The sequence below is a fragment of the Hyaena hyaena genome, unplaced genomic scaffold (assembly GCF_003009895.1).
Source record: "Hyaena hyaena isolate Hyena2069 unplaced genomic scaffold, ASM300989v1 scaffold_404, whole genome shotgun sequence".
Taxonomy (NCBI): Eukaryota; Metazoa; Chordata; class Mammalia; order Carnivora; family Hyaenidae; genus Hyaena; species Hyaena hyaena.
Window position 1 is genome coordinate 467,290 of NW_024081036.1, and position 15,024 is coordinate 482,313.

The 15,024-nt window shown below is 41.7% G+C and overlaps 1 non-coding gene and 2 pseudogenes across 1 annotated transcript; 1 reads left to right on the forward strand and 2 right to left on the reverse strand.

The window, feature by feature from the left end:
• Positions 1-1,666: 1,666 nt before the first annotated feature.
• On the reverse strand, positions 1,667-3,434 carry LOC120245073 (annotated as a pseudogene).
• On the forward strand, positions 2,951-4,548 carry LOC120245074 (annotated as a pseudogene).
• A 2,323-nt stretch (positions 4,549-6,871) lies between these two features.
• Positions 6,872-6,978, reverse strand: LOC120245082. The gene has a single exon (XR_005531705.1). It is a non-coding gene; the product is annotated as a U6 spliceosomal RNA (small nuclear RNA).
• Positions 6,979-15,024: the final 8,046 nt, after the last annotated feature.

Consider the following 15,024-nt stretch of genomic DNA (forward strand, 5'->3'; position numbering starts at 1 on the left):
CTCCATGCCCACTGTGGAGCCTGATGTATGGCTTCTTCTCATGACCCTGAGATCATGACCTGAGCCAAAATCAAAAGTCAGGTACTTAAACTACAGAGTCACCCCAGCGCCCCATCCTTTCATTATATCAACTTTTGCTATTTTTGTTTATTTGCTAGTTGTCCTGATTTCCAACCACTTTTCCAAGTCATTGAAAATCTTCTAATGAGGGTCAGATTTTTTTGATAGAAAAATGTCATCTAATTATGTAAATATAGTATCACTCCTAGGATGATAATCATTTTCCTATTTGATTTGTTAAAATTATCCTAGAATTTAAAATTAAGATACCAGGTCTTGGGATGTTTTGACAAAAATTTCTCAAAGAGCATTTTCTTTTTCCTAGACTGAAATATTTTTGGCTTTTAGTTTTTTGATTTTATAATTGGACCTTAGGTCACTGAGGAATGTCTGGCTTCAGACCAAAATCCCAAGTGTAATTGCCCTTCTCAGGCCAGACACGGTTCACACAAATGCACGGTTGTCTCTGGAGGGAGTCTTAGTCAAGGACCAGCCCCAACCCTGCAAACCAGCCATGTTCACAGGAATACCTGCTCTCCATGCTGAGGCCCAATGCACCTCCACTCACAGGTCACCCTTGGCCAAGACCTTTGTTAGGTGCCTCTGTTTAGACCATCTTATGAGTAAGGGCTTGAAGAGCGGTTTCTTCAGCAGGACTCATCCTCAGCCATTTTCCTCACCTATTCCAACCCCTACAACCTTCTTCCTTTCCCCGGGTCCATAAAATGGCCAAGTCCTTTGTTCATGGCTCTCCGGGCAGTGAGGTGCAATGTTGATGTGCTATACAGCATGTATAGAAATTGGGTGTTTTGTTTAGTTTTTACAAAACCTGAGCACCTTTGTTTTAATGAGGGGGTTTAAAAGTGGTAATTTTTGAAAGCTTGAAATTCCAGTTTTACATTTACTGAATGTTGTTACCTTTCCTTTTCCTTTCTCCCAGCATACAGTCTTTAAGTATCAGTTTTCCAATGTTCTTTATGACATTAAGACATTTTAATGTTTTAACTTATATAGTCCTATTAATGTTGGGAAAATCAGTATCCATATATTCACCTAAGAAAACCAACATACTTTTTAGTTAGCATCTTGGAAGTCTTATTGAAATCTAACTTTTACCCCAGGTATTTTCCATTATGCTGGCTGTTTTAAAAATCATCTGGACCTCAAAGCCACACAAAGTATCAGCAATTATCGCCCCCCCCACCCCATAATGACTTAACTCTAGGTGTTTCAGGTGTTAAGTATCAATTTTTTTTTCATTATTACTTAAATCTAGGTGTTTGTTTCTTTGCCAAATACATATTCTTATAAACCCAGGATATATCTTCAGTCTCATTCCTTGTAGGCTTGGTTGTATTCTTAGGACTTTGTTTTGTTCTGGGGCAAAGCTGATAATAAGAGGTAAAATTTCAGAGTCAAAGTGTTTTCTTCCCCCCTATTTTCTCACAATTTAAATGACAATTTGCCTGAGCACAGGCAAAAATTTGGGGGGGGGGAGCTGAAGACAGTCACTCAGGGGACGTTTGACTCACACCAGTTAGTTTCCTGCCTCTGCCTTGACCCAAAGATCTTACAGGAAGACAATAAATAATTAGAACACCGAGATTTTATTTTGCAGTCTGGCCAGTTCAGGTCTCTCAGAAAGAGAGAGGCAAAAAGTCCACACTGAGCAGGCGGGATGAATGGACATCAGGTCAGGTCAGCCATTCAGTGCAGAGCCCTAGAGTGACTGGACTGGAAGATACTTGGGTCCTCTGGGTTGGCAATGGATTGTGTTGTTTGTGGGCTCAGGTTTTTACAAGAAGCAGACAGGCCCTATGTCCACACCAAAATCCTGCTCGGGCCCTCCGATGTCCATGGGCGCAATGTCAATAATGGGGAGGCGTGAGGTCTTCGGTGACCGGTAATCAGTCATAGTCTTGCCTTGCCCCACTTACCGGTTTGTTTCGTGCAGCCATCCTTCAGGACAGTGTATGTGAACCTGCTGTTGCCCTCAGCCTGGATCTCCACGTCATTGGAGCCCTGGATGAGCAGGGCCTTCTTGAGGTTGCCAGCTGCTTCGTCCAGGTAAGCGATGCTGTTCTTGCAGTGGCAGGTGATGTTCTGGGGGCCCTTGGTGGACAGTAGGCGTAGGAAGGTCATCTGGACGTTGGCCGTGTTGGGAGCCAGGTTGTCATCTCCATAGCTGAAGTGGAAGCCACTGTTGGTGGTTTCTCCAAGCCAGATGTGTTTCTTGTCCTTGCTCTTGCTGCTCCACCAGTTCTTCTTGGGAACATTCACTGGGCTGGGGGTAGACGCAGGTCTCGACTGTCTCCATGTTGCAGAAAACCTTCATGGCATCCAAGGTGCAGCCCTGGTTGGGGTCAAGCCAGTAGTCTCTGCTCTTCCATTCGGGGTGGCAGAGTTTCAGGTCCTAGCAGGTGCGGGCAGGGTTCTTGGGGGAGCCCTCGGGGCTGCGGATGCCCTCAATCTGGTCGTTGAGGGACTTGAGTGGGGCATCACCTCGGCATCGTGCTGTCTCAGGCCGCCGGCTACCTGGTCAGCCCGCGTGTGCTGCAGGGGGTCGGGGCCCTTCTCTCCCTGGCCTAGGCCAGCAAAGGCAGACCAGTCGATGCCAGGGCCAGGGGGACCTGGAGGGCCAGGGGGTCCGGGGTTTCCAGGAGGACCAGCGGGGCCAGTTTCGCCTGAACGTCCGCGGGGACCAGAGGCCCGATGGGGCCGGGGATTCCATCAGCTCCATCTTTACCAGAGGGACCGATGGGGCCAGGAGGACCAGCAGGACCAGAAGCACCTTGGTCTCCAGAAGGGCCAGGGGGGCCGAAAGACCCTGCAGACCAGTGAGGCCACGGTGTCCCTTCAGTCCCGTCTCGCCAGCCTCTCCAGCTTCTCCTTTGTCACCTCGGGGACCTTGAGGATCTGGGATTCCCCAGGCTCCAGCCGGTCCTGCGGGGCCCATAGGGCCTTGTGCGCCAGCTTCTCCTCAGTCTCCCGGCTTTCCAGTTGGGCCAGCAGGGCCAGGGGATCCAGGAGCACCCACGGGACCAGTCTCACCATGATCACCCTGGACTCCAGCTGCGCCGTCTCTGCCAGGGGGGCCATCAGCACCAGGGCTCCCCTCTCGTCCAGGTTCACCAGCAGGACCAGCCAGGCCAGGAGGACCCACGGGGCCGGGGGTACCTCTGTCTCCAGGTGCACAGGGAGCTCCCTGCTTGCCAGGCTCACCCGATGGGCCAGGCAGGCCGGGGAATCCTCTCTCACCACGCTGTCCAGGAAGAAGAGGCAGTACCTGGAGAAGGAGTACGAAGTCCATAACAACCCCAACTCGCTCTTCAACGTCTACGTGAAGTGAATCCATGAATATAAATGCCAGCTCTTCAACGGTCTCCACATCATCACCCTGTAGAAAATGGCTTCTCCATCGGATTCCTTAGTAGTCTGTCAGTGGGAGATACTGGTCGCCACCTCCTCGCCTCCTCCAGCCTCAAGGAGCCCTACAAGTCTCAGTCATGCGTGAGTGCATCTCCATCCACATTGGCCAGGTTGGTGTCCATGTTGGCAATGCCTGCTGGGAACTCTATTGCCTGAAACATGGCATCCAGCCCGATGGCCAGATGCCAAGTGATGAGACCATTGGGGGAGGAGATAATTCCTTCAGCACCTTCAGGGAGATGGGTGCTGGCAAGCATGTGCCCAGGGCCGTGTTTGTAGACCTAGAACCCACAGTCATTGATGAAGTTTGCACTGGCACCTATGACCAGCTCTTCCACCCTGAGCAGCTCATCACAGGCAAGGAAGATGCTGCCAATAACTATGCCCGAGGGTACTACACCGTCGGCAAGGAGATCATTGACCTGGTCTTGTATCGAATTCGGAAACTGGCTGACCAGTGTGCACGAGTCTTCAGGGCTTCTTGGTTTTCCACAGCTTTGGAGGGGGAACTGGTTCCGGGTTCACCTCCCTGCTGATAAAACATCTGTCAATTATGGCAAGAAGTCCAAGCTGGAGTTTTCCATTTACCCAGCCCCCCAGGTTTCCACTTCTGTAGTTGAGCCCTCCATCCTCACTACCCACACCATCCTGGAGCACTCTGTGCCTTCATGGTAGACAATGAGGCCATCTATGACATCTGTCATAGAAACCTCAATATTGAACACCCAACCTACACTAACCTTAACCACCTTATTAGCCAGATTGTGTCCTCCATCACTGCTTCTCTCAAATTTGATGGAGCCCTGAATGTGGATCTGACAGAATTCCAGACCAACCTGGTGCCCTATCCCCGCATCCACTTCCCTCTGGCCACATATGCCCCGCCCGGTCATCTCTGCTGAGAAAGCCTACCATGAACAGCTTACTGTGGCAGAGATCACCAATGCCTGCTTTGAGCCAGCCAACCAGATGGTGAAATGTGACCCTCACCATGGTAAATACATGGCTTGCTGCCTGTTGTACCGTGGTGACGTGGTTCCCAAAGATGTCAATGCTGCCATTGCCACCATCAAGACCAAGCGCAGCATCCAGTTTGTGGACTGGTGCCCCACTGGCTTCAAAGTCGGCATTAATTACCAGCCTCCCACTGTGGTGCCTGGTGGAGACCTGGCCAAAGTAGAGCGAGCTGTGTTTAAAAAAAAAAAAAAAAATTGAGAGATCCCAGGCAGGCTCCACACTATTCGTGCAGAGCCCAAAGGTGGGGCTCAAATTGATGAACTAGGAGATCATGACCTGGGCCAAAAATCAAGAGTCTGGATGCTTAACCTACTGAGCCACCCAGTTACCCCAAGACTCTTAACTATAGAGAACAAACCGATGGTTACCAGAGGGGAGCCACTGCAGAAGACCTTATCACCTTTCATGAAGAGAAAGTAACCAAAATCTACACAAGGACATATGGACGAAAGAGGACCTGATCAGCTCCTTTCCAAGCCTGAAAAATTTTCAGTGAGTATTTCAAAATACAACAATGTGCCTGTTCAATGAGGAAACCATTGCAGATGGTCTATAAGCCTAAAATTGGAGAACTGCACAATACGAGATGTAGGTGTGTATGGAGTTGGGCAATAGGAACCCTCATGCATGGTCCCTAGGAAGCAAACTAGTGTAGCCACCCTGGAATTCTCTTGCATTACTTAATCAAGTTTTACAAATTAATTATGGCCTACTAACTCCATTTCTAGATCTGCGTGACACATTTTGCTTACATTCGAACAGACATGTAGAACTCCTCTACAGCATTATCTCTTGTAGTGGCCAGTTAAAGGCAAATGAGGTTACAATAGAGCAGTTGTTTAAAATGGTAAATATGTATAATGGAGTAGCATCAAAGGAAAAAAAATGATGTACACTGGAAAACTAAGTATTTCCTGCTTGATAAACATGGAATAAAGAGAATGAGATATAAAACAAAGAAATTTCTATAAGAATCCCTAGAATCATATAGGCTACCAAGACTAAGTCATGAATAGGAAATCTGTATATTCCAGTGATGAGAGATTGAAGAATAACCAAAACCTCAGAACAAGGAAAAGTCTAGGACCAGCCAGAAGACTTTGTGAATTCCATCCAACATTTCAAGGATGAGACCTAATCCTTCTAAAACTACCAAAATTTAAAAAGGGAACACACCTCAACTCATTTTATGAGGCTAACATTACCCAGATACTATAGCCAGATACGCACACTCCAACTACAGAGCAATATTCCTGATGAATCTAGAGGCTAAAATCACAGTATTAGCAAACCAAATTCAGCCAACCCATTAAAAGGATCATATACCACAATTAAAGAGGATCTGAGGTGCAAAAATAGTTCAACACACACACACACACACACACACACACACACACACTCACTAAATGGGATACACCACATTAACAAGACACAAAATCTTATGCTCAGTTACTAGATGTAGAAAATGCATCTGACAAAATCCAACATCCATTCAGGACTAAAAACTTTCAACAGGTCGTATACAGAAGCAATAGACTTCAACACAAAGGTTTACAGACAAGCCCACATCTAGTATCACATTCAATCTGTCTTCTACATTCGATCTGTCCTCTACAATCAGAAACAAAGGTTCCCACTGTCACTGTTCTTATTCAACATTAGTACTGGAAGTTCCAGCCAAAGCTGTCAGGCAAGATAAAAGGCACCCAAAATGGGAATAAAGTGATATTTGCTTGCAGATATTACCATATATATCGAAAACCCTAAAAACTCCAAGCAAACTGTTATAAGTAGTAAACAAATTCAGTAAAGTTTCAAGATTTAAAACCTAAATTCCTATACAGTAATGACAAAATACCTTAAAAAGAGAATCCCACTCACAATAGCATCAAAAACAAGTTTAATCAAGGAAATGAAAGATCTGTATGCTGCAAAGTACTAGACTTCAATGGAAGAAACTGAAGAGGACACAAAATATCTCCCATTTTCAAGAAGAAGAAGATTGTTAAAAGATCTGTATCCTCCCCAAAACTATCTATAGATTCAGTGCAATCCTTATCAAAATTCCAATGGCATTTTTCCACAAGTGCAGAAGAAACCATCCTGAAACTTGCACAGAACCACATAAGACTCCAAACAGACAACGCCACCTTAAGAGGTAACAAAGCTGGAGACAACACTTCCTGATTCCAAGCTATATTAGAAAGCTATCATACTCAAAACCATATTGCAGCAGCAAAAAAAAAAAAAAATCAGACACGAAGACCAATGGAACAGAGAGCCAAGAAATAACCCCTTGATATATGGTCAAATAGTACTTGACAAGGGAACTAGAATATTCAATAGGAAAAGCATAATCTTTTTTCCTAATATGAGATACTTCATTAATTTGCATGTAATCCTTGCACAGGGGCCATGCTAATCTTCTCTGTGTTGTTCCAATTTTAGTATATGTGCTGCTGAAGCAAGCACAATCTTTTCAATAAGTGGTACTGGAAAAAATGGAGAACCACATGCAGAAAAATGTAATTGGATCCCCAATCTTATACTACTCACAGAAACTAACTCAAAATGTATCAAAGACTAAAACATAACACCTGAACCATAAAATTCCTAGAAGAGAACATAGGGGCAAAGCACCTTCACGTTGGTTTTGGCATTACGTTTTGGATGTAATACCAAAAGTACAAGCAGCACAAGCAAAAATTAGCAAGTGGGACTATAAACGAGAGAGCAACCATACAAAAACAACCAAAAAGCCAATCTACTGAACGAGGGAAATGTCTGCAAATTATTTATCTAAAAGAGTAGTATCCAAAATACATTAAGAAACCATACAGCTTAGTTGCAAAACAAAAACAAAAAACAAACAAGAATGAGCAAAGGAACTGAACATTCCAAAGAGGACATAAAAATGGCCAACAGATACAACCAAAGAAGCTCAAAATCACCCATCAGGAAAATGCAATTCAAAAGCAAAAGGACACATCACCTTGCACCTGTCAGAATGGCTATAGTTATCACCAGAAAGAGAAGTATTGGAAAAGACATGGAGAAAGGAAAACGCTTGTGCTCTGTTGGTGGGAATGTGTTTTATAAAGTCACTGTGGAAAACAGTATGGCGATTCCTCAAAAAGTTAAAAAAAAAAAAAAAAAGTCTACCATAGGATCCAGCAATTTCACCTCTGGGTATGTAAAAGTATACAAAATTACTATATTGAAAAGCAATACATGAACTCTCAGGTTTACTACAGCATTGTTTTCTGTGGCCAAGATATGCAAACATAGTCCGTGCCAGTCAATGGAGGAATGCATAAAGATGTGGTATAGAAATACAATGGATTATTATTCATCCAGGAGAAAAAACATCTGTCATTTGAGAAGACATGTATTGACCTTGGGGGCATTATGCCAAGGGAAGTCAGACAGAGAAAGACAATTACTAAGTTATTTTTACCTTGAAACTAAAAAGGTTAAAAAGGGGAGATGTTTGACAAAGGGTACAAGCTTCCAGTGGGTAGATGAGCTCTGGAGATCTCATGTACAGCCTGATGACTACAGCTAACACAGTATTCTTTACTTGAAAGTTGCTAAGGCAATAGTACATGGTCTTACACCGCCCTCCCCACTAAAAAGGTAATTGTAGGAGATATAGGTATTTCCACTAGAATGATAATCACTTCAGAATATGTGTGTATCAAATCAAGTTGAACATTTCTAAGAGGGAAGAGTTAAGATAGAGGAGCAGCATAGAGACCTTGAACTGTTTCATCCCTGAAACTCAGCAATATTAGCCCCAAACCATTTTGAACACCTAGGAAATTGATCTGAGGGTTAACACAGCAATCTGCATAACCTGAGCCACAGTGCTCAGCAGGTACATGGTACAGAGGTGAACTGGGGGAGGAGGGTGGAGATAAAGCTGCAGAAGATAAGGAGCTGTTTTTGCAGAGAGAGGACAAAGAAAGAGAAAGGGGGAGAGTGCAGCTCATTGGGATCATGCAAGAAAAGCTCTCCCCCGAAAGTAGCTGGAAAAAGAGAAAGTGAAAGAGTGAAAATGCTCACAGGGGACTAAACAAGGAAGCTGTTTTCCAAAACTACTGATGGGAAAAGAGTTTCAATTCCACCAGGATTCTATGAACAGTGGAGTGCAGTCTGAAGTTCCAGAGCCCAGTGCCTGGCAGTGCTCTGGAGAGGAATCATTTTAAATTAAAGAGGATTTTAAAATAAAGATCGTAACAAGAGATGGAGAAGGGGATTATATCATAATTAAGGGGTCTATCCACCAAGAAGATCTAAAAATTGTAAATATTTATGCCAACATGAAAGTACCCAAATACAGAAATTAATCACAAACATAAAGAAACTCATTGGTAATAAAACCCTAATAGTGGACTTCAATACCCTACTTACAGCAATGGACTGATGTTCTAAACAAAAAATCAATAAAGAAACAATGGCACTGAATGACACACTGGACTGGATGGACTTAACAGATATACTCAGAACAGTTCATCCTAAAGCAGAATACACATTCTTCTCAAATGCACATGGAACATCCTCCAGAATAGATCCTATACTGGGACACAAATCAGCCCTCAACAAATCCAAAAAGACTGAGATCATACCATGCATATTTTCAGACCACAATGCTATGAAACTCGGAGATTAAAAAACATATTAAAGAATAAATGGGCTAACCAAGAAATCAGAGAGGAAATTTAAAAGTACATGGAAAGTAATGAAAATGATAATACCACCCCCCCAAAAAACTCTGGGATGCAGCAAAGGCAGTCATAATAGGGAAGTATATAGCAATCCAGGCTTTCCTAAAGACGGAATAAAGGTCTCAAATATACAACCTACTCTTACATCTAACAGAGCTAGAAAAGGAACATCAAATAAAGCCTAAAGCCAGAAGGAGTGAAATAATAAAGATGAGAGAATCAATGATAATTGAAATAACCACCAAAAAAAGTAGACTAGATCAATGAAACCAGGAACTGGTTCTTTGAATTAACAAAATTGATAAACCTCTAGCCAGATTGATCAAAAAAGAAAAGGAAGAACCCAAATAAAAAAAATGAATGAATAAAAGAGGTCACAATCAACACCAGAGAAACACAAACAATAGAAAATTATGAGCAATATGCCAATAAATTGGGCAATATGGAGGAACTAGACAAATTCCTAGAAATATATAAACTACCAAAAGTGAAGAAATAGAAAATTTGAACAGACCCATAGCCAGTCAAGAAATTGAATCAGTAATTGAAAATAAGAGTTCTAACAAGCAAGAGTCCAGGGCTAGATGGCTTTCCAGGGGAATCCAACCGTTTAAATAAGAGTTAGCATCTATTCTTTTGTTGCTGTTCCAAAAAATAGAAATGGAAGGAAAACTTCCAAACTCATTCTACGAGGCTAGCACTACCTTGATTCCAAAACAAGACAAAGACTCCACCAAAAAGGAGAACTACAGATCAATTTTGCTGGTGAACATGGATGCAAATTCCCAACAAGATACTAGCCAACTGGATCCAACAATAAAATAAAAATTATTCACCACAACCAAGGGGAATCTATTCCTGGGATGCAGGGCTGGTTCAGTATCTGCAAATCAATATGCTACATCACATTGATAAAAGGATAAAAACCACAGAATACTCTCAATAGATGCAGAGAAAGCATTTGACAAAAACCAGCATCTTTTCTTGATAAAAAACCCTCAAGAAAGTAGGAATAGAGGGATCATACCTCAACGTCTTAAAGACCATATGTAAAATACCAACCACTAAGATCATCTTCAATGGGGAAAAACTGAGAACTTCCCCCCTAAGGTCAGGAACAGACAAGAATGTCCACGGTGTTATTCAACATAGTGTTGGAAGTCCTAGCCTCAGCAATCAGACAACACAAGGAAATAAAAGGCATCCAAATCAGCAAGGAAAAAGTCAAACTTTCACTCTTCACAGACAACACGATATCCTATGTGTAAAACCCAAAGGATTCCCCCTAAAAAATGCTAGAACTGATCCATGAATTCAACAAAGTCACAGGATATAAAAATCAATGTATAGAAATCCGTTGTATTTCTACACACCAATAACAAAGCAGCAGAAAGAGCCATCAAGGAATTGACTCCATTTACAATAGCACCAAACACCTAGGAATAAATCTAATCAAAAAGGTGAAAAATCTGTATCCTAAAAACCATAGAAAACTTAAGAAAATGAAGACAACATAGAAAAAATGGAAAAATATTCCATGCTCATGGATAGGAAGAACAAATATTGTTAAAAGGTCAATACTACCCAAAGCAACCTACATATTCAATGCAATCCCTATCAAAACAACACCAGCATTTTTCACAGAACTAGAACAATCCTAAGACTGTTATGGAACCAGAAAAGACCCCAAATAACCAAAGTAATCCTGAAAAAGAAAACCAAAGCTGAAATCATCACAATTCCAGACTTCAAGCTATATTATGAACTTACAATCAAGATGGTACACTACTGCCACAAAAACAGACACATAGATGAACAGAACAGAGAACTCAAAATTGACCCACAAACGTATGGCCAACTAATCTTTAGCAAAGCAGGAAAGTATATCTAATGGAAACAAGACAGTCTCCTCAGCAAACGGTGTTGAAAAAACTGGACAAGGACATGCAGAAGAATGAACCTGGACCAATTTTTTATACCATAAACAAAAATAAGACCTAAAAGTAAGATAGGAAGCCACCAAAATCCTAGAGGAGAAACCAAGCAACAACCTCTTTGAACTCGGACATGGCAGCCTCTTACTTGACATGCCTCCAGAGTCAAGGGAAACAAAAGCAAAAATGAAGGACTGGGACTTCATCAAGATACAAAGCTTCTGCACAGAAAAGGAAACCATCAGCAAAACTAAGAGGCAACGGAATGGGAGACGACATTTGCAAACAACATATCAGATAAAAGGGATAGTACCCAGACATATCAAACTCAAAGAACAAATAATCCAGTGGAGAAATGGGCAAAAGACATGAATAGACACTTCTTCCCAAGAAGACATCTAGATGGTTAACAAATACACCAAAAATGCTCAACATCAATCATCAGGAAAATATAAATTAAAACCACTACAAGATACCACACCTCACACCTGTCAGAATGGCTAGAATTAACAACTCAGGCAACAACAGATGTTGGCAAGGATGTGGAGGAAGGGGAACCCTCTTACACTGTTGGTGGGAATGTAAACTGGTGCAGCCACTATGGAGGTTCCTCAAAAAACTAAAAACAGAACTACCCTATAACCCAGAATTTGCACAACTCGGGTATATATCCAAAGGATACAAAGTACTGATTTGAAGGAGTACATGCACCCAGATGTTTATAGAAGTGTTATCAACGATAGCCAAAGTGTGGGATGAACCCAAATGTCCATCCACTGATGAATAAAGGTATGGTGTGTGTGCACACACACAATGGAATATTACTCAGTGATCACAAAGAATGAAATCTTGCCATTTGCAACAATGGCAACTAGATGGAACCAGAGGGTATTATACTAAGTCAGAGAAAGACAAATATGTTTTCACAGATATGTAGAATTTAAGAAACAAAACAGATTAACTTAAGGGAAGGGAAGCAAAAAGAATATAAAAAGAGGGGGCGACAAACCATAAGAATCTCTTAAATACAGAGAACTGAGGGTTTTTGCAGAGTGCTGGGAGGGGGGATGGGCTAAATGGGTGATGGGCATGGAGGAGGGTACTTGCTGGGATGAGCACTGGGTGTCTTACGCAAGTGATGAGTCACTAAGTTACATTCTTGATATTATGACACTATGTTAACTAGCTTAAATTTAAGTTTTAAAAAAATGTTGCACATTTCTACACTTATTAATCAAGACTAGAACAATGAGATCTCAAAAACAAGTTCTTAGACATCTGTCAATTCTACTCTTGAAAAATTTTATTAATACATTGCTTTTTATTAATTTGCTCCTCCTGCTTATAACCCCCTAAGGTCACTTATAGGGGATTAAGGAATAATCTTCATTAAGTCACTTATAGAGGATTACAGAATACTACTCACAAACTCACTTATAGGGGATTCCAGAAATATCTCCATTTAAAAATCTTTGGGAGGAAAAAAAACACTAAAATTTATAAATTAGGAGTTCTTAAAGAAGGCACAGCATATTGGTATTTCTGTGTCCAAATTTTCTTTAATATCATTAAATATTAGTAAATATTTTAAAGAAACTGAAGACATGTAGGATAGATTTAGGTAAATACAGAACTATATTCTGCAAATGAATATTTACACATATAGTTATTTCCATTTGAAGACCTCATTATAAACATACAGTGAGAGGAAAGATAATTGTGACCAATTACTTGGGAATTACTATGTGTGCTTCAAGAAAAAAATGTGTACGAATAATCTTGATATGAGCAGTTAGGGTACAGAAGAATACAATTCATCCCTCTACTTTTAAAACCATATTTATTCCAAATGCATTTTAAAATAAATGGCATGCAGTTCTTCCTATCTGACAAGCATGGATGGATGCTAGCCAAATATGAATTCATTTCGAATAGAACTTATCAGTTACAATTTTTAGTTATTTAGAAAACAGTTATCACACATCACAAAAATTTACGTCTTTGCAGATGTGTAAGTAAATAGCAAAATAAAATTGTTTGCCACATTGGTAATGTTTTGAAAAAGGAATCCTAGCAGAATATTTTAAAATGATAAAACTAAGAAACAGTCAAAGGATAGAAGTGGTTCCAGGGAACTCTCAAGTGCTCGATCTCGATCTCTGCAGGATGAGCTTCCGCCACAGACCATCCTCTCTAACGTGGCAACGAAAACTACCCCGCAGATTGCCATTTTCACTGCCAGGTCTTTCAATCTTCTCTACAAAACTTAACACAGCGGACACAATGTATAGGACAATCCAACACAGCTATTAAGAATACCCTGTAGAGTCTGGTGGGTCATTTGGATGCGCTTTGGTTTTTAACCCAAGTGAAATGAGAAGCGTTGAAGGATTTAAGCAGAGAAATGAAATGACCCGAGCTGCATTATAAAGGGATCAGTAGTGGCTCTGAGAATTAGAGGAGAGTGGGGCAAAGGCATGGACAAAGAGACCAAGCGAGAGATGGGGATTTGGAGCATGGCAGTTCAGGGAGCCAGCAGCCGACTTCCATCTCCAACATCAGAAGTGAAGAGGACAGCCTTATAGACGCTGCTCAACCAGCTCCTATGCTTACTGAGGTTCAGATCCCTATGACAAGTCCCTTGATAGATAGAAGTGAGAAGATAGGGAGGCAGAGTAAGGAAAAAAAAATGTGTCCTAGGGTTTCCATTTCTGATTGGATCCTGACTGGTGGGGAGGTAAATACGGTTTTGAGCAAAATTTACAAAGTGAAATAATCTCATCACTGCTTTGATGGGAGTGAGGTCTACAGGATTAGATGGAAAGATTAGATGGGGATGGATGGATAGCTTTTATCATCAAGGTTGCGAATATGAGAGGCAGCCAGTGTACATGGGAAAGCTGGTCCCCAGCTGAATCTACTGTCGGATATGTCGTCCACCTCTAGTGGAGTGTTGGATAGAGATCCAAAAGGGGAATTAGGGGGGAAAAAAAAAACCCAACATATTTTAAGTTTATTTATTTTGACAGAGACAGACTGAGACAGAAAGTCCCAACCTGGCTCTCAGCAAAATAAATAAAACAAAAACCTGGTTCCAGGCTCTGTCTCACAAACCAGAAGATCATGACCTGAGCCAAAATCAGGAGTTGGATGTTCAACCAACTGAGCCACCCAGGCACTGCACACCATCAACAGTCCTACAGCTAAGGGAAGTACTAGAGGGGAGGGACATGGGAGCCAGGAGCCAGAATTTATGGATAGAAGGAACAGTGGACTGTGTCAGTGGCAGTAGAAGATTTAAATAAGAAACTGAAACTTTTCTTCTGCATTTAACGATTAGGAAATTATTAATGACTTAGCAGCGTACATGATTACTTTTATTAGCGATAGGTAATGAACAGTCCCCCCCCAATGGAGATCAAGGGGTCATTTTATACATGCATTTCATAAAATCTAGCGGAGGAAAGAATCTTCAAAAACTATGGCTCATAGTTCTGTACTTACCCTGGAGATCAGCACAGTGCAAAACACAATGTGCTCAACAAATACTTTGGAGACGGTCTTCAGAACCCGTGGCCTGCTCCTTCGCATCAGCCACGCTTTTGTTCTCCACGTGTTCGTGCCTCTTGGTTCCCACATATTCTACTTCTGAGCCTTGATCTTATCTTTCTCTACTTGTAGTTTCTCTTCCAATTTTTGAAAATGTATTTCAACAGTGGATATTGCAATTTCAAAACTAACACTTCAAGACCTACCAAGAACTTCAAGAATTTTCTTCCTAACATTTTCTTTTTGCCCTCCAGTGTCCATCATTTTACTTCATAAGCCTTAGTGACCACTCCACGCCCAGAGCTCAA